Source organism: Scyliorhinus torazame, chromosome 6 (assembly GCF_047496885.1).
Source record: "Scyliorhinus torazame isolate Kashiwa2021f chromosome 6, sScyTor2.1, whole genome shotgun sequence".
NCBI classification, from domain to species: Eukaryota; Metazoa; Chordata; class Chondrichthyes; order Carcharhiniformes; family Scyliorhinidae; genus Scyliorhinus; species Scyliorhinus torazame.
In genome coordinates this window covers 79,448,425-79,472,205 of record NC_092712.1, presented here as the reverse complement: position 1 = coordinate 79,472,205, position 23,781 = coordinate 79,448,425, and the positions used below count along the sequence as shown (strand labels likewise).

The window sequence follows — 23,781 nt, the reverse complement described above, 5'->3', positions numbered from 1 at the left end:
GATCATAGCCAGTCCACCTAAGCTACACATCTTTGGTTAATAAAGGGCAATTTAGCATGGTCAATCCACTTAACCTGCACATCTTTGGACTTAACTATGAGTTGGGGCATGGGCAGCAGAATTTTGGATTAACTCCAGTTTACAGAGGGTAGAATATGGGAGGCTGAGCAGGACTGCTTTGGAGTGCACATTGAATTTGATCGAACACAAGGGTGACTTGCCGAGGTTTGATGTAAGTGAATCATATTATTCTTTTCGTTGCTGCTGATAAAAATATGAGTTCTTTGCATGTGAATCGGTTCTTAATATGTTGTATCCCCTTGCAGTATACATGCAGGAAGTAATATTCCTGGTATTCAGTAGTCAAGGGTGCTGTAAAATGTTGCTGATGTGTTTTCAAGAATTACATTGAAAACGATCAAATTAATGTCACTCTGATGTAAAAATTGCCATTTTGGTGTTGAAGCTCAATCGTACATATAACTTTAGATTATATTGCTCTAATAATGGATTACTTGGCGCTTAACCAACTGTTCTGTTAAGTTATTGGTTCTTGCAATGCAAGTAACTCTACTTTCTAGCTCCGTTTTGCTTTTCTAATGTTTGCTGTTCAATTGTTCTATTCTTATGTTCCAGTGTTATGAGAAACAGAATTTAGATTGTTAGTGATAATTATTGGAATTCTTTAGCACCATGATTATTAACGCTAGTCCATTGTGATGTATTAACTTTGAATGATAAACTTATGTAGCCTTCGCCTGTATTTGAACATATTTAACTAATGCTATGTTTTTACCATCCTTGTTTCCTATCCAATAATGTCTTCCTGGAATGGCTATATTCGAAATATAAAGCTTCAAAGTTTCCTTTTCTTCTTTGTTCATTTCCCATATGATTCCGCAACCCATCTGGTACCTTTTAATTAACCATAAGAAACATTACAGGTGAAATCTGAACCTAACCTGCAAAGGTGCACCTCAGCATGTTGGTATACTTAACTAGATGTTGCATCAACAAGGTTCTCAATATAGTCACCATGGGATTTTGCAGTCTCCCTCTTGGTTACTTCCTATCGTGGATGAATGTGACACCGTCAGAGGTAAATGCTAATATTGACTGCTCAGTAACTAAGCTTTATTTTTAAATGTTGGTAACCATTGTTCAAGGCTTTACTTTAAAGAGAATGTGCACAATTTCACTAGAAGTGCCAAGAAATAATACAGGTACTGCCTCCACAAAAGCTGATATGTCAGTCTAAAAATATATAGAAAATGCAGTAAATATTCAGCAGGTCTGGAAGCATCTGTGGAGAAAGAAACAAGAGTTAATGTTTCAGATTGATGACCTTTAGCAGAACAGGATATTTCTGTTTGTTTGCTAGACTGGCAGTTCGCAGGTCAGTTTTTGTAAAGGGTCATGGATCAGGAAAGATCTTTTTGTCTCCTGACAGCATTTGTATACAGGCCACCGGCACTTAACATTATCTGTGAGCATTATCTGAGAAGCTGAGATTTGAGTCCACATTCAGTTTCAAGATTTGTTAAACTTAGCATTATAATATTGAATTTTTTCAGTACTGGGTGAATCCAGTAAACGGTGCATCATGCATTCTGCTAAACTAAACAGGAAGACTTCGTATCACTGAGCGTAGTAGAAACTGGTTCCACACCTTAGATTTGTTGAAAATGAAAGAAACTGGAAATGAAAACTAGTGTTGAAGATTATAATTATTTGCACATTAATTTGAGAGATCTTTAGAACAGAATAGCAATAAACTAGAGATCAGTATTCATTAAAACTGCCATGTTCCTTTTTTGGGTTAATCATTTGAATTTCTAACAACTTGATTTCTCGTTTTTTTGGAGGGGAAGGCAGTGGGACTTATCTCTAATAATGTTTTGCATTGGTTAACAGTGGTTACCACTGCAGCCTCACAGCGCCAGGGACCCGGGTTCGATTCAGACCTTGGGTGACGGTGGAGTTTGCACGTTCTTCCCGTGTCTGCATGGGTTTTCTCCCATAGTCCAAAGATGTGCAGGGTAGGTGGGTTGGCTATGTGAAATTGCCCCTCGGTGGGGTTGCGGGGATAGGGTGGGGGATTGGGCCTGGCTAGTGTGTTCTTTTGGAGGGTTGGTGCAGACGCGATGGGCCGAAAGGCCTCCTTCTGCACTGACTGGGTTCTATGATTCTATTTATTGTTTAGTTGGCCTTTGGCAAGAGAAGTGCTAAAAGTATGATTTTTTTAAAAATGTTCAGCCGTTGCATGGAATGGGACATTATGCATCCCAGTGGAGGAAATCGAGAACAGCAGGTTATCCAATCCATGAAACCTAATTATGGCACTTAGTTATCTAGGCCAGTGTTTAGCTGAGGAATGGTTGAGGAGATAGTCAATGGAGCAGGTTGTGGGTCTTGAGGAAGGGAGTCTTATGAAGACTGGAGAGACATGGAGTGTTAAAGGGGTTTTTGAGGAATGGTTCAAAGCAGCCTTGCTGAGAGGACAGCAAGAGACTGAGTCAGTTGAGCTCAATTTGGAGACCGATAAATTCAAAACTAGTGTTCCAAAGGTATTGGACTCAAAAGGTTTTCTCTCCACATGCTGCCAGACCCGCTGATTTTTTGAAGCACTTCCTGTATTTATAACAAATCTTTGCACTTACTGCCACTGTCAAGAGCTGAGGCTACCAAAATTGCCCCACTGATAATTTAGAACCTCTAAGGGTTTTGGATGACCAAGTCCCTATATTATGCTATGCTGAGGACTCTATTTTAATTGAAAGAATACTGAAGAAATTACTACTTTATATGAAGGACTAATCTTCATTAAAAACTGGGCAAAATCAATTGGCTAAAATAGCTTGAAAGAAGAGTTCATTGAATGCATTTGTAAAACGTTGAGGTATCAACTAGGAAGCCGGCTGTTTTAGATCTAGTATTGGGAAGAGTGATCACAATATATAATAATTTAATGCTGAATTTGATAGTGACCTGGTTACATCCAAAACTGGGGTCTCAAATTTAAATTAAGGCAATTACAGAGGTATGGGGAATGAGTTGGCGGAGGAGATTGAGAAATTAGATGAAAAGATATGGCAGAGAAGCAATAGTGAATATTTTTTAACATTCATATTTTTCAATGAATATACAATCGCTTGTGGACTAAAAACTCTCAGCAAACGTTATAGAAGAGAAGTTAGAAAAAGTATTAGATTAAATTAATAATTTGTCATGTTGCTTAAAAAATGTAGCAAGCCCAAGGTTTAAAAAAAGTCATCAAGTTGACCAAGAAATTGATTGAGAGAAAATAGAATCTTAAGAGTAAACTTAGAAAAATAGATCAAGAGGTTTTTCAAGTTTGTGAAAATGAACAGATTCTTTGGGTGGGATTCTCCGACCCCCCCCCCCCCCCCCCCCCCCCGGTCGGGTCGGAGAATCGGCGGGGGGCGGCGTGAATGCCGCTCCGACGCCGGCTGCCGAATTCTCCGGCGCCGGTTTTCGGGCGGGGATCATGCCGCGCCGGTCGGGGGCCGTTGGCAGCGACCCCCCCCCCCCCCCCCCCCAGGCAATTCTCCAGGCACCAATGGGTCGAGCGACCGCCCGTTTTCGGCCAGTCCCTCCGGCGTGAAACGGACATGGTCCATCACGGCGGGACCTGGTTTGTCGGTCGTCCACCGGAGTCCTCGGGGGCGGGGGGGGCCACGCTGGCCTGGCCCGCTGGCCTGGCCCGCGATTGGGGCCCACCGATTGGGAGGGCCTGTGCCGTTGGGGGCACTCTTTCGTTCCACGCCAGCCTCTGCAGGGCTCCGCCATAGCTGGCGTGGAGAAGAAACCCGCTGTGCATATGCAGGAAACATGCCGGCGGTTCTGCGCAAGCGCCAACTCGCGTCGGCCCTTTGGCGCCGGTTGGCACGCCTCCAACCCCTCCGCCGCTGGCCTAGCCCCGGAAGTGCGGAGGATTCCGCAACTTCCAGGCGGTCCAATGCCAAAGTGGTTCACGCCGCTCTTGCCGTCGGAGCGGCACCCAGCCAGTTGCAAGAGAATCCCTCCCTTTGTCTCTTTTCACAGTAGGGGACACAAAGCACGTGGCTGAAATTTTGGAAAACCAAAGGTTTAAACAGTGTTGGGCAATCTAGGCTAGTGAGTGGGCTACAAGATTGAAATCCGGCATGTTCACTAACCATGAATAAGATTACATACATTTAATAGAAACCAAATATTTCATAAGTTATAAAATTGTTTAATCATTTATATATTAATAGAACTGTAATCAATGTCAAATGGTAAAAACAAAATAAACATTTACACTGCGCTCCATCTATGTCCAATGTTATGTGTAATCATTGTGTACACCACTTCATTTGCGCTTAAATCACTTCAGACATACTGGTAGGAAAAAAAACTTTGCGGACGAAATCAGCGGAATGTGGGAATGTGTGCGCGCACCGGTCAACAAAATGTCTTATGGGCTGCACTTGGAACCCACATGGGCTGCATATGGCCCCTGGGCCGCAGGTTGCCCACACTGGTCTAATAGGAGTAAGAAAGTTAAAGTAATTAATTTTAGTGTAGAAAAGACACTGCTGAAATTAATGGGACTAAAGGAAATCTGATGTCCTGCACCCTAGAGGGCGTGTCTGCAGAGATCATGGGCGCAATTCAGCGACCTGCTGGGCACAACGGGTGAATCACGTGCGAACCCCAAATCGGAGTGGGATCAAGATCTGCATATATGAATGAGCCCAATGGCTCGTTTAAATACCTGGACGCCAGATTCATGCGATACCCAGGATTCAACGGCTGGGCCTGCGAGACCGCGACCGTGCCAGGGCGCCGCTTGGTATTGGTCCACACAAATGTAAGGCACCTCGGGGGATCTCATAGGCCATTGGAGGCCGGTAGGTGGTTGAGGAAAGGGCACTTTGGCCCCTGGCACTTCCAGCCTAGCACCCTGGCAGCAGTGCCACCCAGACACCCTCCAGGGTGTGTAGGTGGCAATGCTTGGGGACGGGCACTTCCAGGTTGGTGGTGCCAGGTTGGCACTGCCAAGATTGTGCCTGGGGGAAGGGGGTCATCATGCAAATGTGAGAGTGGAGGGTTGCCTGAAAGGAGTTGGGGGAAGATCAGGGCTGCCGATCAGAACGGTGCCCTAATCTGCGAACAATCTTTCTTGCTGGCAGGATCAGTTCACCGGCAGGAAATCTCTCTAAATACGACCTTGGCAGTGAGCAACTCCCCGAGGCAAAAAATAAATGGCATAAGTACTGTTGATTAGCGGGGTGATTCTCGGCACTGTAGCTGCTGAGAATCACCCCACCAAATGCACCTGGACTTAAGTCTGCTGAATCACACCCATTTGTGGAAGGTACGATGGTTTGTTTTCGACAATTCCACAGATTTGGAGCAGGCCCCTTGGCTATGAAGAACCAGGAATGAAGACCAGTTAGGAGATTGGGCAAGCAGGTGGAAGATGGAATATAATGTGGGGATGTATGAAATTATCAACTTGGGTAGAACAAAGAACAATACAGCATAGGAACAAGACTTTCGGCCTCCAAGCCTGTGCCGATCACGTGTCCTATCTGGACCAGCCTGTATCCTTCTATACCCCACCTGTTAATATGCCTATCCAGATAAGTCTTAAAGGTCGCTAACGTATCTGTCTCAGCCACCTCACATGGCACTACATTCCAGGCCACCACCACCCTCTGTGTAAAAAAAACTTCCCCTCACATCTCCACTGAGCCTTTCCCCCCTCGCCTTGAACTTGTGCCCCCTTGTAATTGTCATTTCCGCCCTGGAAAAAAGCCTCCAACTATCTATGCCCCTAATAATTTTATAAACTTCTATCAGGTCGCCCCTCAGCCTCCGTCTCTCTAGGGAGAACAATCCCAGTTTATTCAATCTCTCCTCATAGCTAATACCTTCCATACCAGGCAACATCCTGGTAAATCTTTTCTGGAGTCTCTCGAAAGCCTCCACGTCCTTCTGGTAGTGTGGTGACCAGAATTGGACACAGTATTCCTAATGTGGCCTAACCAACGTTCTATATAATTGTAACATAATTTTCGAGTTTTTATACTCGATACCCCGTCCTATGAAGGCAAGCATGCCATATGCTTTCTTTACCACCATTTCCACCTGTGCTGCCATTTTTAAGGATCTGTGGTCCTGCACGGACAGATCTGTGTCTCTATGCTCCTGATGGTTCTGCCATTTATTTTATAGCTCCCACCTGATTTGGATCTGCCAAAATGCATCGCCTCTCATTTGTCTGTTCAATTGTGCAGCCTATCTATATCCTGTTGTATTCTCTGACAATCTTCATCACTATCTGCAACTCCTGCAATCTTAGTATTATAAGCAAATTAGCTGATCAGACCTGCTACGTTTTCTTCCAATATATATATATATATATATATATATATATATATATATATATATATATATATATATATATATATATATATATATTACAAAGAGCAGAGGTCCCAGAACTGATCCCTGCAGAACTCCATGAGTTGCAGACCTCCATTGTGCCTGGTTCTGGATCCATCCAGCTAGCTCACCCCTGACCCCATGTGATCTATTCTTTTGCACCAGCCTGCCATGAGGGACCTTATCAAATGCTTTACTAAAGTCCATGTAGACAACATCCACAGCCCTTCCCATGTCAATAATTTTTGGCACCTCCTCAAAAACTTCAATCAGATTTGTGAGACATGACTTCCCTCACACAAAACCATGCTGTGTGATGCAAATAAGACCATTCACTTCCAAATGTGCATAGATCCTATCTCTGAGAATCTTTTCCGACAATTTCACTATCACTGACGTTAAGCTCATTGGCCTATAATTATCCTTGCAACCCTTCTTAAATAACAGTACAACATTGGCTATCCTCCAATCGTCTGGGATCTCACCTGTGACCAATGAGGACACAAAAGATTTCTATCAGAGCCCCAGCGATTTCATCTCTGGTCTCCCTCAGTAATCTGTGATGGATGCCATCTGGCCCTGGGGATTTGTCTACCTAAATGCCTTTTAACACCTAACACTTCCTTCCTCGTAATAACGACCTGTTCTAAAGTGTTTACACATCCCTCTGAGACACCGCCAATTAATGTGTCCCTCTCCTTTGTGAATACCCATGCAAAATATTCATGAAGTACCTCACCTACTTCCTCTGGTTCTACACATAATTTCCCTCCTTTGTTCTTGAGTGGACCAACTCTTTTTCTAGCTACCCTCTTGTTCCTAATATACGTGTAAAATGCATTGGGTAGGAAGAATGGAAAGGCAGAATATTTTTTAAAAGATAAGAGACTAATAAATGTTAAGTTCACAAAGGGTTACATGTCGCAAGAAGTAGTGGGTACAGCAAACAATTAGGAATTGACCTTATTACAAGAGGTTTGGAGAATAAGAGTAAGCAGATCTTGCTGCAATTATTAGAAACTTTGCTGCAAATTCACTTGATATATTGTGTATGTTTTTGGCCTACTTAAGGAAGATATAGTTGGCAAAGAGTGGGTGCAACAAACATTCACTAGTTTAATTGCTGAGACCAGAGAGCTGCCCAATAAGTGGAATGGATTTGCATTCGGTGAAGTTTAGAAGATTAAGAAGGGGTCTTACTGAAATGTATAAGTTTCTTAGCGGATTTGACGGGATGGATACTGAGGTTGTTATTTCTGGCCGAAGAGTCTAAAAATCAGGGTAATGGTCTTCGGATAAGGGCGATGAGAAGTGGTTTCTTTGTGAACAGGCTTTGGACTCTTTGCATGCATATTGTAGTCTGGAGTTCTAGATAGTGACAATAGAGGCTCCAACATCCCTTCCATCACATGACTGGTCAGGAAAATCTCCCACCCTTACTGCCTACCATTGGTATGTGTTGGAAGGATTAACAGGTTGGTCATCAGGACTGCATCTTCCTTGACCATCCTATTCCTGGGATGGGACACGAACAGGGAACTGCTGGCTCAGAGTCAGGGGTGCTACGCGCTCACCATAAGACCGCCGTATAAAGAAGGAAAGACTGGAATTGATAGATTTTAGCTCAGTAGAGCAATTGAGAACTATGGAGATAGGATGGCTAAGTAGATATAGAACTTCAACTATGATCTTATTGAATGACAGAGCAGGCTTGAGATGTTGTATTGCTCATGGTGCTTTTAGAAATATATCATCCTTCGCCTGTATGGAAAACTGTAGAAAACGGCTGACTTTATTAATTCAACTCCACCACTAGAATACAAATGCAAGTGACCTATTACCAATGTAATCACGGGCACAGTGTCATTGTCTAGTTTTCCTGAAAATCATTATACATTAATAACACTTTTAGTCTGAATGTTTTACCCTAAAACTTAGGTTCCAGAGAGTGCTTTTTGTTTTTTAAATTACAATTCTTAAGGTCCCAACTATTATCAATTTGTAAAACTGAGGAAATGTTACAACACCACAGAACTGATAACACTGACCAATAGGTATCTTGTACATTAAAACAAACTTTAATTTGATCACAGAAGTAACCATATTAGCAAAATAAATAGTTACATCAGTTCTTCAGTAAAAGAAGAAACCTTAACTTACTTCCTAAACCTGCCACTATATTCCAATTAAGCAAACCAATATATACCAAATATCACTCCTGAATAAAGTTAGCAACAAGTCTTTACTTGCTTTTCTCTGTGAAGAATCATTAGAGAGAGAACCTTTTCAGGAGAAAAGAAACATCTCTGTTTAGATTAGAGTTCTAGGAACTACTGACACTTCAGACAGACCTGGCTCCTCCCATTAACTACATCACCTACACCCAAAGCATAGGCATTCCTATGTCTCTTCTTGCATGTCCCTTCACTTGATTAGCCAGGACCAAACACAATACACCTCATAAATTATGTACACCCCAGAGCTCCTTCAACAATATTCTATTAGCTAGCTTCTGTAAACAAGTAAATGGTTCTCAAGGTGCATTAAAAGAACATTTCACCTGCAAATCAATGATTACCTTACTTTTTATTAAATTATAGAATCCTTAAAGTGCAAAAGGAAGCCATTCGAAACATCAAGTCTGCACCGACTCTCTGAAAGAGCACCCTACCTCGGCCCCCACCCTATCCCTGTAACACCAACTAACCTGCATACCTTTGGACACTAAGGGGCAATTTAGCATGGCCAATCCACCTAACCTGTACATCTTTGGCTGTGGGAGGTAACTGGAGCACCTGGAGGAAACTCATACAGACATGGGGAGAAAGTGTAAACACCACACAGTCGCACAAGGCTAGAATTGAACCCGGTCCCTGGAGCTGTGAGGCAGCAGTGCTAACTACTGGGTCACCTTTACGGCACCTTCATCGCTGCACAAGCAGTCATACTGTCTCTATGTATCTCAACCCAGGTTTTAATAACAGTGCAAAAAAAATAATGACCATTTCTTACATTCACCATAAAATGTCTAAATCTTTGGTGTACTTGGAGGTGGACATGATCTGGTCAGGCTTCACAGAAAAAGTAACTTCTAACATAACTTTAACCAACTATTATATGCAGCTTTCAACAAATTTGAGTGAAAAAAAAGCTTTTCATTTTACTTTTGCTATGGCTGCACAGTGCCTCTGATCTGAAACTAGCTGACGCTGTGTATTGGCAAGCACCCTTTTCTATTGCATAGCTGCAAATTGGCCATTGACAAGCCAAACAGGATTTGGCATGTGTTTACACAGGTGCTAGATCTGGACTCCTGATTGGTAAATTTTACATGTTTGAGAGCGTGGGTGGAAGTGCTCAGCTTCTTGACATTAGATTTTGTAAAGTGTTCCCAAAGGTCCACCGGCCTTTAAAAGTTTGACCTGATAGGTTGGACAGTGTTGAGCCCAAATCCTCCCTGATGAAGTCTTGCAGCACACTGTTGTGGAATTAGATCAAGTTTTGATTTTAAAAGTTGTATTTCACATGTTACAACTCAAAATGGTCAGTAAAATGTACAACTTTAGATTTGCAATCTGCTCTTTTTTTTGTATCAGAACAAATATATATTTATTTTCATAAAATATAGTGTCTGCGTACGAGAGGGTGTAATTTCAAATCGAGTTGTCCCTGTAATGCAGGCTGTTCCTTGAATGCCCTCCTGCTTACTGAATTTCCAAATAAAAAAATCCTATCACTGTCCTTGTCTAAGGAAATTATTGTGGACTTGGCCCAAATGTCCATCATAAGTATCTGCTTAAAAATGCAAGGATCTTGGATTCAGATTCTGGACTATGTATGTTTGATTCCCTACTACTTAAGAGGGAAAACTGGTCTTGTTTGTCAGAACTACACAACTTGCTCACAGTGCTTTAGGAATCTTCAGCCCAGACCATTGTTGTCCTACCCGTGGGCAATTCTGAAGTAGCAATGATTTTTTTTTTTTAGTAGTGCAGTTGTTATTTTCCACTTAACTGATTGTATAATTATTTAAAATATAATATTGTCAAGACTTGTTCTTCACATAGCCCGTGTCTCTCTATATCTCGATAACGGCTGCACCATCTGTGTGTACATTTTGATTTTAGACACTTTGTGCTCCATCTGCTGGCAAAAAAAATCTTAACGGACTATTGACAGTGCTCTGTGACCGCTGGGCTTGCAGTAATCTTTACTTCTTCGATTTTAACTTTCACTCCAAATACTGACCAGTAAAGATCCATGATCATAGGAGGGGATAAATGTCATTGAGGCAACTGCTGACCTGAACCTATCAATCAGTGTCGGTAACCAGCTGAAGAAATGACATTTCATTGCATCACTAAGTCCGATTAATTTTGATAATTAAATAGGAGTAGTGGGGGAATGAAAAGTTTTTTTTAATATATAGTTGGGTTAGATTAAACTGGAATGCACACATAAGTAATACGTTTGAAGAAAGAATAAGAGGAGAAAAGGCAACCTGGCCAACGGAGCTGATAACAATTGCACACCTAATTAGCTCCGAGAGAATTTCCGGAGCCTGCCAGCAACCTAAGCCTTTAAATAACATTGACTCCATAAATTTGATTCATTTTGAAAATGGATACACTGAGAATGTTGCATCATTGAGGTAAGAAGTGAGATGATGTGCTTGAGCACGGTAGCACAGTGGTTAGCACAGTTGCTTCACAGCTTCAGGGTCCCAGGATCAATTCCCATTTGGGTAACTGTCTGTGTGAAATCTGCACGCTCTCCCCGTGTCTGCGTGGGTTTCCTCCGAGTACTCCAATTTCCTCCCACAATCCAAAGATGTGCAGGTTAGGTGGATTGGCCATGCTAAATTGCCCTTGGTGGCCAAAACAAAAAGGTTAGGTGGGGTTACGGGGATAGGTTGGAAGTGTGGGGTGCTCTTTCCAAGGACTGGTGCAGACTAGATGGGCCGAATGGCCTCATTCTGTACTGTAGATTCTATGAGCGCTCAAAACCCAAGGCATTTATTACTTTTTAAAAATTTGAATTGTTGAGAGTGCAACCTTCCAACATACTTGGCATCAAGACTGCATTTCAAGAGGATGTCAACATAAGAATGAGATGGAGTATCTATCTAAACCAAGTTACCAAAAAATGTAGCCAACATCTGTCAAATGTGCATGGACTAAAGCCATATATTGTTGGCACAAGCCTTTTACTCTCAAATTTTCAAAATTACCTTCAAAACTAAGAGCTGTAAGATTTTGTATCACCCTGGTTGCTTTTTTCACTCCCCTCTCGCTCTCCAGCCTCTCTTGCTCATGCTGTATAAGGATGTGAAATGGGCACAATAAGTGAACATTTATCAAATGTACGACCCAAGAACTATAACTAATTCCTTTTTGAAATTACATAACGTTTGGCTTCAACTATTTTCTGTAGTAGTGAACTCCACAGATTCACCACTCTGGGTGAAGAAATTTCTCCTCAACTCAGTCCTAAAGGTTTACCCCCTGTCCTCTGTGACCCCCTAGTTCTGGAAAACGCCATTGAATATAATCCTAACCGATTTAGTCTCTCCTCGTATGACAGTCCCACCATCCCAGGAATCAGCCTGGTAAAGCTTCACTGCACTCCCTCCATAGCAAGAACATCCTTCCTCCAATAAGGGCACCAAAACTGCAGACAATATTCCAGGTGTGGCCTCACCAATGCCTTCACAATTGCACTAAAACATCCCTATTTCTATACTCAAATCCTCTCACTATGAAGGCCACACACCTTACTGCCTGCTGTACCTGTGCGCTTACTTTCAGCGACTGATGCACGAGGACACTTAAGGTCTCGCTGAGTATCCACCTCGCTCAATTTACACCCATTCAAATAATAATCTATCTTTCTATTTTTGCTATCATTTCAATTTGTTCTATATAAGAAAGTTGCATTTATATTACATGGCCTCCGGGCATGCTAAAATACTTCATTGCCAATTTAAAAAAATTATTCTTTGTGATTGTGTAGGGCATTGTTGACAAGTATGGCATCTACTGCCACCTGCAGTTGCTCTGAGAAGGTGCTGGAGAGTCACCTCCTTAAACCACAACAATGTCGCTGGTGGGGTGGCAAGGCAGTGCAGTGGTCAGCACTGCTGCCTCACTGCGCTGAGGACCCCGGTTCAATCCCGGCCCCAGGTCACTGACAGTGTGGAATTTGCACATTCTCCCTTATGTCTGCATGGGTCTCACCCTAAAGATGTGCAGGGTAGGTGGCTTTGCAACGCTAAATTGCCCCTTAATTAGAAATATATTTTTTAAAGAAATAGGGCGTGGTTATTATATAAAATAAGCTTTATGAAAACAAAAGAAAAACAATAATCTTTTCAACTTCAACTCTAACACTAACATGCAGTTTCTTAACCTTAACACACTAGTTTCCATTAAACAGCCCATAAAATAAACACAGCTCTCATTCCACTTACATAGGCAGGCAAATATGATACTTGCATTTGTAGAGCAATTCTCTACTGTAAGTCAAGTTCCTTTAGAACCCTTTTTGAAAGTCTGCATCTGGAGCAGCTTCTTTCATGACCTCTCCGGGTGATTTTTCAAATCCTTCTCCCTGTACCTGTTCAAAACAGGAATTTCTCTCTCTACCTCACACAAAAGAACAGAGCCATGCTATTGATATGCAACTAACCTCTGATTGACAGACAAAGAGGCCATCAGACTCTGTAATAGGATAGCTGGTCAGATAGGAGGGTCCCGACGGACAATGGATCTCGAGTGACTTGCCCTTGCTGAACTGGGCTATGCTGTGTATTTCCACTAGCAAGTTTAAGTCTGAATGGGACAATGTAACTCATGCCAGGTGTGGCCGTTTTCCTCTGACTCTGTGCTCGCAGCTTTGTTTCCTTCAGCCTGTTTAACCTGAAATTGTCTGCTACATCTTCGATCTCATTTCTGGACCCAATTGACTGATATCTCCCTCGCATAACAGATGACTTGATGGAGATCTTTAATGCTTTAGAGGGTTACCATGACTTAAATAATAGATTGATTGATTGTATCCACTGATTGGGGAAATGGAAAATGGAAGTCCAAGTTTAATATAGTCAAAAGTAGAACTTGAAGGAAAGTCGGGTGAAATTTAATTTCAGAGAGTGGTTCAGAATGGGAAATTGTCTTCTGCAAATGGTTGAAGTAAAAGCCATAAATCTTTTAAATGGCAATTAAATAATTATTTGAATTCCATGCAAATTTTAAAACTTTCATTCTTATTTTAAGATGCTGCTAAGATCTTTATCTCCAAACTCCTCCAGTTTGTGGTCCTTAGTGTTGAGTGATACATTTCTGTGACGAGTTCACGGATGTTCATTGGGTTTTGCACATACTATTTCAAACAACTAATCTTTGTTAAGCAAGCAGAAAGTCTATTGCAAAATTCTCTTTCACTTCAGATCCCTCCATGGCTAACTCTCTCTCCCTATCTCTACTTTCCTCCCTCTAGCCCTACAATCCTCTTAAGATCTCTGGCCTCCCGTGCATCCCCAATATAAATCGCTACACCACTTGTGGCCATGTAGTGTCAACGATGGCCCAGTTGGTAACATCTGAGTCACAATTTTCCGGGTTCAAGTCCCACTCCAGAACTTGAGCGCATAAATTAAGAAATCAAGGCTGACCCTCCATTGCAGTGCTGCCTGAGATTCTGAAATTTGATGCGACTTTAAACTCAACCCTGTCTGCCTTCTCAGGTGGGTATAAAAGATCCCATGGGACTATTTTGAAGAAAAACGGGGAAGTTATTCCTAGTGTCCTACACAATATTTATTCTTCAATCATCATCACACACAATTTTTTTTCCAATTAAGGGGCAATTTAGCGTGACCAATCCACCTACCCTGCACATCTTTGGATTGTGGAGGTGAGACCCACAGGGAGAATGCGCAAAGTCCACATGGAGTTGGATTAACTGGATATTATCACATTGTGGGAGCAAGTCTGGCAGCATCCATTGAGTTAACGGTTTGGGAGAAGGAACGTTTCTTGAAAACTGTTCTGCTCGGCACTCTGTCATTACAGGAGACCCCAGGGAGGAAAGTTGCTTTAGGGATGTCCTCGGAGAATGCCTGAAGAAGTCAAACGTCCTTTCTGACTGGTGGCAGTCCCTGGTTTCTGACTGACCAATAATAGCTGAACTAGATAAGCTGTGTTATGGAACTTGACAAATATCTGGTCTACCTGCAGTGATTACTTCCATTCAATCGTGCTGGACACTTGCGTAAGCAGTCCCTGTGTTTTATGATTGGATTGTGGCATATGGATATTCTGCTGAATATCTATTGCATGAGGTAGCCATCCGGAACATAACAGTAGTATCGCCATATTGTTTCTTTCATGTGTGCTGTTGTGCACCTCTGACGATGTTTGCGAGGTGGATTGAACCACTTTCCTGGGACTGTTGATCTGCTTTATTTTTGTAGTCCATGATTGCATACCGTGTCATATCTAATCAAAACTTATTCACCATGTAAATTTGAAACGCCCACAGTGAATAAAGTTGCACAAGACATTCTGCCTCACTATTCGTCTTAGTGAGCCAACTTAGTTTCCATGGTCAGCATTCTGGCCCTGGCCAGCTCTGAGCTTAATCTGAGCAGATTTTCCCAGAACTAAAACAAAGTACTGTGATTGCTGGAAATCGGAAATAAACTCAGAAAATGCTGGTCAGACAATCTCTCTGGAGAGAGAAATAGAGCTAATGTTTCTGGTTTGTTTGTTTTTATAATGTAAATCACAGATTACTCATAAGGGATTGTGTAAGCTTGTTGTGGGTTCATAAGAGGAGATCTATATGGAGCTAAAGCTTGAAGCCATCAACAGCCTGGCTGGATGGATGACCTCTGTCCAAACGCAAAAGTGAGACTAAGACGAGATGACATGACGCCCTTCCCTTCTAGTGATGTCATGCTGCTATCACTTAAAGGCATAATATAACCGTTGTGACCTTTCATCAGAGCTCAACTAGCCTGAGTGATCTTGAAAGGTTTTTATGATGCTCTCTTGTCAGCCTTGACCACAGAAAGTGGGTGGGCTGTCCCTCTGACTTTAGAAACATAGAAAACAGGAGCAGGAGGAAGCCATTCGGCCTTTCGGGCCTGCTCCGCCATTCATTGCGATCATGTCTGATCATCCAACTCAACCGCCTAATCCTGCTTTCATCCCCTTCGGAACTCTCCTAAGAGTTACCAATAGACTGATGAGTAAAGCGGGCAAGGTCTTTCTTTGTATCACACCGTCATTCCACCATCCTTCCAAAAAGAGTGCATCTTCAGAAAATGCCCAATACTTGGCTCAAGTGAACAGTTCATCCCAATGATAATATGTGTGAATATTAGCATTAATGCTTTGCAAAATAATGAATTAGCCATTGTCTCCAATCATCATGGAAAAGCATCATCAGTGCCTGGCTCATTAACAAATACATGAATCTGCATTTATTTACTGCTTTATCTTCCTCACCAGCATAGAGAAGCCAGTATACAGATACATGACCATGAAACCGTCTTGTTTTGATAAAATTATTGTTGTTTTGAATAGCTGCAGCATATGTTCATAACGAAAATGTATGAGCCAATTTTCGTTTGAAATTTGCCACTTAAATGCAGCTAATTTCCAAATCCTTGCCTGTGGAAACATGATTTAGAAATTCTGAAGCATGTCTGGAACATTTCCCGATTAAGGTTGGTGATTGATGGAGAACAATGTGTAAATAGAAATAGAAATGCAATTAATTTCAAACCACATGAATGTAATTTTTGAATCTGTTATTTGTGTTAATTTGCTGTTTTATGTTCCTCACCAGGATACAGAAGACTGGAGAAGAGATAGATTGTTGACCATGAAGCTTGTTTTGTTGTAATAATTTGGTGAGTTGGAATTTACATGCTAACATTTAGTGTTGATCGTGTAACTCTACAATCAATAATCACTTCAAATTTAACTCTGATATTAAATCTCTTTTTAAGGTTATTTTAAGAATGGTCTAGCACGGTTGTGGATATGCCAATGTGACTGAGGTTGTACATTCTCAATTTTATGGACAAACCTTGAAATTTAGTTTTTACACTCTTATAAGGCTCTTTAGCAACTCTTTTTACACTAATAATTGTTCAGCCATTCTCCATTTATGGTACTGTTTGTGGTACTGTTTCTGTTCAAAGGAACTGCAGAAGGACCTCGGTAGAATTTGCATGCGAACAGGGCCATGTTATGAAAGATTCATTTGAATGTGAAATAAGGGGAAGGAAATTGCATTTATGTAAAGTCAAAGATCTCCCAACAGTTTCGCAACCAACAGTTGTTTGTTTTAAAACGTTTGTTTTCAAGTGTAGTTTTGCCATATGTGGCTTTCAGCTTGTGCACAGTAAAGTTCCAGAGGCAATAAAAGGATGAATGACCAAATCATACGGTTTGGGTAACCGTGGTTATGGGAGCAATAACCCCCCAGGAAATTTCCTTGCACCTCTTCAACTTGTAGCGCCTGACTTTGGTATCCGCCAAGCCAGCAGGTAACATTGAATCCCCCATCTGGAGTAGATTCTGCGCCCTTGCTGCCCTCCGTGTTTCTTCCAGCATTCAACGTGGAGGAGGAAAATTGATTCACCAATTGCAGGAGGGTGATAATTAACAGGAGCTTTCCTGGAACATATTTGAACTGATCCTAGGAGACTGCCTGGGGCCCAGAGTGCTCCCAAGACCATTCCCTCCCAACTGTTTACCACTGTGCCACCACCTCTGGGATGGTCATGGAGGAGATTGGGGCATTGGCTGTAAGGTATGATTCTGAGAGTATGTCCATATCAAGCTATTGCTTGACTGGTCTGATGGTTCCCCAATTTTAGTATAAGTACCTAGATGTTACTCGGGATTTTGCAGTGTTGACTGGGCTGACTTTGCAGTGTTGCCTTTGTCGTGTCTGTGCCTAGGTGGATGCTGAGTAGACTGTCCAGTTTTATCCTTTTATTAGACTTTTTGTGATGTTGTTTTATACAACTGAACAGCTGACCAGGCCATTTCAGAGGGCAGTTCAGAATCGCATGTTGACTGTACCAGGGTGTGGACAACAGATTTTCTTGCCTCAAGGGTATTAGTGAGCTAAATGGATTTTAATAACGATCTGGCAGTTTCATGGTCACCATTATTATTGACGGTTTTTTATTACAGATTTATTCAGTTTAAATTCCCTAACCGCTGTATTGGGATTTAGACTAATGTCTGCAGATCATTAGTCTAAGTACCGGATTACTAGACCAGTTATATAATCTCAATGCTTCCTGTACATAGGATGTCGATCCTTCTAAACGTAGAGTAATTGAAGTAAATTATAAATGAATTCAGGAATACATTTGTCATAGTCAAATTAGCATGATTAGGAAACATTCAAAAGGATTTTTATTTGAATAGTCACTAAATTTATTTTGATCCTCCCACTGCTTCAGTTTCCACCTTTTTGCCATTATTCAAACTATTTGTAGAAAAATTTAGTAGCTTCAAGATAACTGATCATTGGAGACAATCAATAATATTCATTCTTTTATCCCACTCTTATTTACTAGACAATTATGCATATAAGTTGTAAGACAAGTTTAAAAGCTTGGAAAATAACATTTGTGTTATTTATAACAGCTTGGCAAGAATATTAACAGTGATCCAACTGGGATTTTTATAATGGATATTTGATGTGATTGTTTCAAGAATTTGAGACCAATACAGTCAAAACGTGTTGAACTATTTTTGTAGATCCATCTGTTGTCTGTAATGGGGATGTTGTCTGGCCGTGTTAGTCACACATTTGACAGATTTTCGATTTTGATTGTAAATGTCCATCAGTTTACCAATGTTTGTAGCATTTCAACTTGGCCAGCAGGTATTACTGATAACTACTTTAAAAAAAAATTAGATTTTATTTTCCCTGTACAAGCGACATGAATGAATCCTAACTTGGTAAATTCTGAAATTTGTTACACTTTATCTGGATACAGTTAAAGTGGTTTAAAAGAAATTGTTCATGTGCATTGATTTCTTTTGAAAGCAATCTTGCAAACCGTTCGAATTATGACTGTTAAGTTGTGCCTTCATTTGTTGAATAGCTATATGTTGAATAGCTTCCCTCAAATGTACTTAGTTGCTGTACAAGATGTAACACTTCAATTTGACTGGTCATGTTCAATTCTCACCTAAAATTGTCAAGTAATTTCATGGCTTATGAAACATATTCAGATCTGCAGAGTATGGATTGAAATCGCTTTGAAGTTCAGTGAGGAATGTTGCCTTTCAGTTCAGATCTGGTATTTTAGCCAACCAAACATTTTGATCTGTTTGCACTGATCTGATACACTTAAATGGTCACTAGTTTGGTCCATTTTGTACGATATTACCAAGTAACCAGATTTGGAAGCTTTAATCAGTACTCCTTACAAGTTTCAGCAGTGAGTGTTCAAATGTTATTGGCAATGAGAAAGAATAAAGCCATAGCCTGAAACTGTTGTTGCAACAGCTGATCTGCTCTCTCTATTCCAAGGGCTATTTATGGCAGATTTAAATGGTATCAGAGCTCACTGTTCAGTCCATAAATGGATGGTCCTACGTGTCATTGCCATACTGCAATTGGCCCCGAGTCCTCAGAGGTTAAAATGAGTCCATAGTTCTATCTGAGGAACTGACTGCGTTAAGAGTGGTATATGATGGATAGATAGTTGGATGGAAACTTGTAACCACAGCAGCATAGCCTTTGCTTCAGGACTGCTCTTTTTAAAGTATCTCTCTTGCTGTGGGAAATCTATTGGAAATACTAAATGTCGACAAAGGAAACAGTTAACTTGTCCTTGAAATAATTGGATAGGAAACGCTTGGAATTCTCTTGACTACAGATCCAACCTCCACACTTTGCTGCAGCATTCGTTTATTTCATTATTGGCATTCGAATAATACCTGGCAATCCTTTTAGCTTTAAGTACAACTTTGTTTTGCTTAAAGACCTAAAAGCCTGAAGTACGTAATTTCCCCAGATGATATTTGCTGGGATACTTCTTTATATGGAGGCAACGGATTAAATATAATCCTGAAGTTTTAAAATTTAACTAAACTCTTGAAGAGGAACTTTCGCTTCCACTGAGGTAAGTGGGATGTTTTTTCAATAGGTGTAATAAGGACATTTTAACAGCTGTTTCACTGAGGATGTTACTTGATGCTGAAAAATCTTTTGTTTACCAATATGTGCATGTCTATCGTTGTTTATCATGTGATAGCCTAGGGTTTGCTTTTTATTTTCTGAAGAAATTTGTAATGATTGAAATACAGTGGGATGCTCAGAAAAATGGCTAGTTGGATCAGTTGTAGGTCTACAAAATTATGAGGGGCATAGACAGGGTGGATAGTCAGAGGCTTTTCCCCAGGGTAGAGGGGTCAATTACTAGGGGGCATAGGTTTAAGGTGCGAGGGGCAAGGTTTAGAGTAGATGTACGAGGCAAGTTTTTTACACCGAGGGTAGTGGGTGCTTGGAACTCGCTGCCGGAGGAGGTGGTGGAAGCAGGGACGATAGTGACATTTAAGGGGCTTCTTGACAAATACATGAATAGGATGGGAATAGAGGGATACGGACCCAGGAAGTGTAGATGATTGTAGTTTAGTCGGGTAGCATCATAGCCGGCACGGGCTTGGAGGGCCGAAGGGCCTGTTCCTGTGCTGTACTTTTCTTTGTTCTTTGTTTGTTCTAGTTCATTTTTAAAAAACTGTTCACTGGGACTTAAATGTATTCACTCAAATTAATTTAAATTGGTAACTGCATAGATCAAATGAACCACTTCAGACAAGGCACAGTTGAAAACTCTTCAAATTAAATTGGAGCACATTGAAATCAATTACATTAGTTAAAAGGGATACAACTTTCGATAACTTTGTTTTCTTATTCTTTCACAGTTCTTCCAAGAAATTAAATGTATATAGTGAATGGTTTTGAACATAACATGACTGTGACTGTATGTTAGTAAATTATGTCTTAACGGCTGTTATGCATATTCATTGCAACAAAAATAAAGTGGATTTTTTTCAAAATTGTTTTACGCTTTCTCTTAAGAAGAGCAGGTTGACAATTTGAGCTTGAATCTGCACATTTTCATATTCTCACTCCAACAATTTAAATATTGTACCTGGAACTGATGGGCATTGGTTTTGGATTGCTCCAGTGAGCACAGTTATGATGGACTAAATAGTCTCATTTGTGCCGCAAACCTCTTCTACTACGTGACATTCAAACATAAGAACTAGGAGCAGGAATAGGCCATCTGGCCCTTCGAACCTGCTCCACCATTCAATGAGATCATGGCTGATCTTTTGTGGACTCAGCTCCACTTTCCGGCCCGAACACCATAACCCTTAATCCCTTTATTCTTCAAAAAACTATCTATCTTTATCTTGAAAAGATAAATGTCATGCAGCAAGTTATACCTAGATGCAGCTTTTTAGATTCTCCCATTTTCTCATAGATCTCCATTAAAGTTGCAGTTTTATTCAATAAAATGAAAGTGAATGTTAACTTGGCAGTTATCTCTGCACTGCAGAAAAGCACACCTCTTCTGTGCTGGAATGGGAAATCACTTTAAATGGTTGAGGGCCCTTTAATCAAGAATTTACAAACATTTAATTTGCTAGCACTTGCCATGGCCTAATAGTACAACTCTTGGTCTTTTCACCTTGGTATTATTTTACACATTTATTGAAAGCTGCCATTTGCCCAGAATCTCATTTTCTTTATGTGCAATGCCACCATTCCCTCCAATTTGACTACAGTAGACATACATTGTCTGAATACTATCAATTAAAACATGCTGCATTATGGACTTGTAGTGTCCACATCGATTTTCAATACCTCATGTGAGTAAATAATAAAGTCTCCATAGTCCTAGATGACCTTAGGCTGCTTTCCCCTTTTGAGGGGGAGGGCTGACTTGTGGTGATTTAACCTGAGGATCACCACACCTCAGACGAGGGACAAGGTTGAGAGGGCGGGACCTTCATGGCTGGTTTAGCCCAGTTGGCTGGACAGCTGGTTTGTAATGCAGAGCGAGGCTAATAGTGCGGGTTCTATTCCCGAATCCGCTGAGGTTATTCATGTGAGTGGATACTTGGTGTCCATTTGGTCTCCATATTCCACAAAGATGGACCAAATCTTCTGTCCTCGTTCATGGCTGGGATTTTCCGGGAGTGAATGGAGTTTTGGCTGGGACACCAAATTTTCCGTATTTGCTCACAACCGGTCCTGTCATGGGCAAGACCGGAGGATCCCATCCATGATTTCTAATTTTTAGATCATCAGTGTACTCCATAGTAATGCATAATTGAAAAGGGAATCTTTTATATGCTGGATGATATTTATTGGAAAAACATATGATGTAGAAGCTGATAATCCACTTTGAGTTTTCAATTAGCTAATGTTAAGGACACGTGAAAATAAGTGGAAAAACTATCCATCAGAATATGGAATTTGAAGTTTCTAATTGATAACTATTCATTTGTTAACCGTGCCCTGAAGGTCCTGTAAATCTAAGTTATTAAATATTTTCATAAATAAAAAGCATGGATACATTATTGCAAGCATTTAATACAATAGGACCGGCCTTTCTCTGCAATGTCTCTTTTATCCTTTCACTGGTTTATTCTGTTAGCTGGCAGCATGTTAAGTACATCAGATGTTGTTTAATTTCAGTCATAGCAGGACAAAAATTTAATTGAGGTGGGCTTGGTCTTGTTTTTGTCGGGTGCACATCGAAAAAGTTATTTCCCGTGTACAATAGTCTCCCTCCTCAGATGTTGCACTGTTGCCAACTTTTCCCAGACTTTCACTTGTAATTGTACATTAAAATGCAGAAATATAACTTGCACATATTGCAAGGAAAAATTATTGATCTTCTGCAATTCTGTGACCGTACATTTCACAGAGCAATCGAAACAGCTTGCCATGTGCCTTGAGGTGGAATTTTCAGGGTTTTCTGATAAAATCTAAATGTCTAAACTGCGTAGTTAATAACTGCAGTGAGCTTGTTTACCATGATAGAGTTTCTAAACAGAATGTGAAGGCGTTACAACTTATGTCTGACACAATTTGCACAACGGAAACTGAGCTGACGTTGTTCAAAATAGAAGCTATGTCCTGTAGGGGTATTAAAGTGAGCCACTTTACACCAGGAGTCACCCAAAGAATAAGCAGCTTCAGCATTCTCTTTCTTTTCTTGCTAGCACTTCCTTTTTTTTGCTATTGTGTACAGATTTGTTGCATTCAATGTGACCTTGGACCATCTGATTTGCATCAGTCTTACCATTCATGTACCCCTTGCTTAATCATTTAAAAAGTTGATCAGAAATCTAGTTGACATGTTGCATGGTGATGTTCTGTGTCACTGGTTAGGAAATATCCATGAGGCAGCTGGTAGCCAAAAATTTAGTCTTGTGTCATTCCTCAGCCATGTGGTTCTGTGTATTTAATTGAATCTTTCAGTATGAAGAATTTCCAAATGCACCACCTCCCTTTTAGTATAATAGTTTTTTCATTCATTTGAAATGAATGAAAATGTAAATCACTTATTGTCACAAGTAGACTTCAAATGAAGTTACTGTGAAAAGCCCATAGTCGCCACATTCCGGCGCCTGTTCGGGGAGGCTGGTACGGGAATTGAACCCGCGCTGCTGGCCTGCCTTGGTCTGCTTTAAAAGCCAGCTATTTAGCCCTGTGCTAAACCAGCCCAATTTACACTCAGCCATGCTGAACAGAACTTTAAAGATTAACTTTAATGATTGAATAACATTTATCAAATGTTTTGTCCTCTTCACCTTTTCATGCAAGGAGGTAAAGTCATTCATTGTCCTGCGGTTCTATGGGTGCTTACAATCATCCTCCAATCTCGCCAAAGTAGTTACACGTGAGCCAGGACATTGCGTATTCACAGACCTTTTGGCTGACAGTAGCCACCCGAGCTATTATCATCAGACGATGTTTGTTGATCCGCCTGCACAAACTTCCAACAAGCATTTCTGAATAACGTCCGATAGTAGATGTCTGGCAATTCTTGCCCTCCTCAACGTGGGCACATCTAAGGCCAAAGCAAAATACTGCAGATGTTGGAAATTTCAAGTGTTGTGGGCCAAGGTTTAGAGAACCCCAAAGTGTATCATGGAGTTCACCTGACCCACAACTTTTACTAGATTGTAGTTTTGGGGAGCACACGGCCCACTCTACAGGTGTGGTACAGCAGAAATGGAAAAGTATTTTTTTAAGCAAAACAATGTTTATTCTATGAAC

The 23,781-nt window shown here is 40.9% G+C and overlaps 1 protein-coding gene across 4 annotated transcripts in view; it reads left to right on the top strand.

The window, feature by feature from the left end:
- svila (supervillin a) overlaps window positions 1-23,781 on the top strand; it is a 433,091-nt gene that overhangs the window by 98,376 nt on the left and 310,934 nt on the right. For 3 of the 4 annotated variants that reach the window (XM_072508365.1, XM_072508366.1, XM_072508367.1), the window contains one exon: window positions 16,291-16,354. The gene's annotated coding sequence lies outside the window, so the exon portion shown is untranslated. Of the gene's footprint in view, window positions 1-16,290; window positions 16,355-19,182; window positions 19,604-23,781 lie in introns of those variants that run through there. The other variant, XM_072508368.1, reaches the window with a different exon arrangement.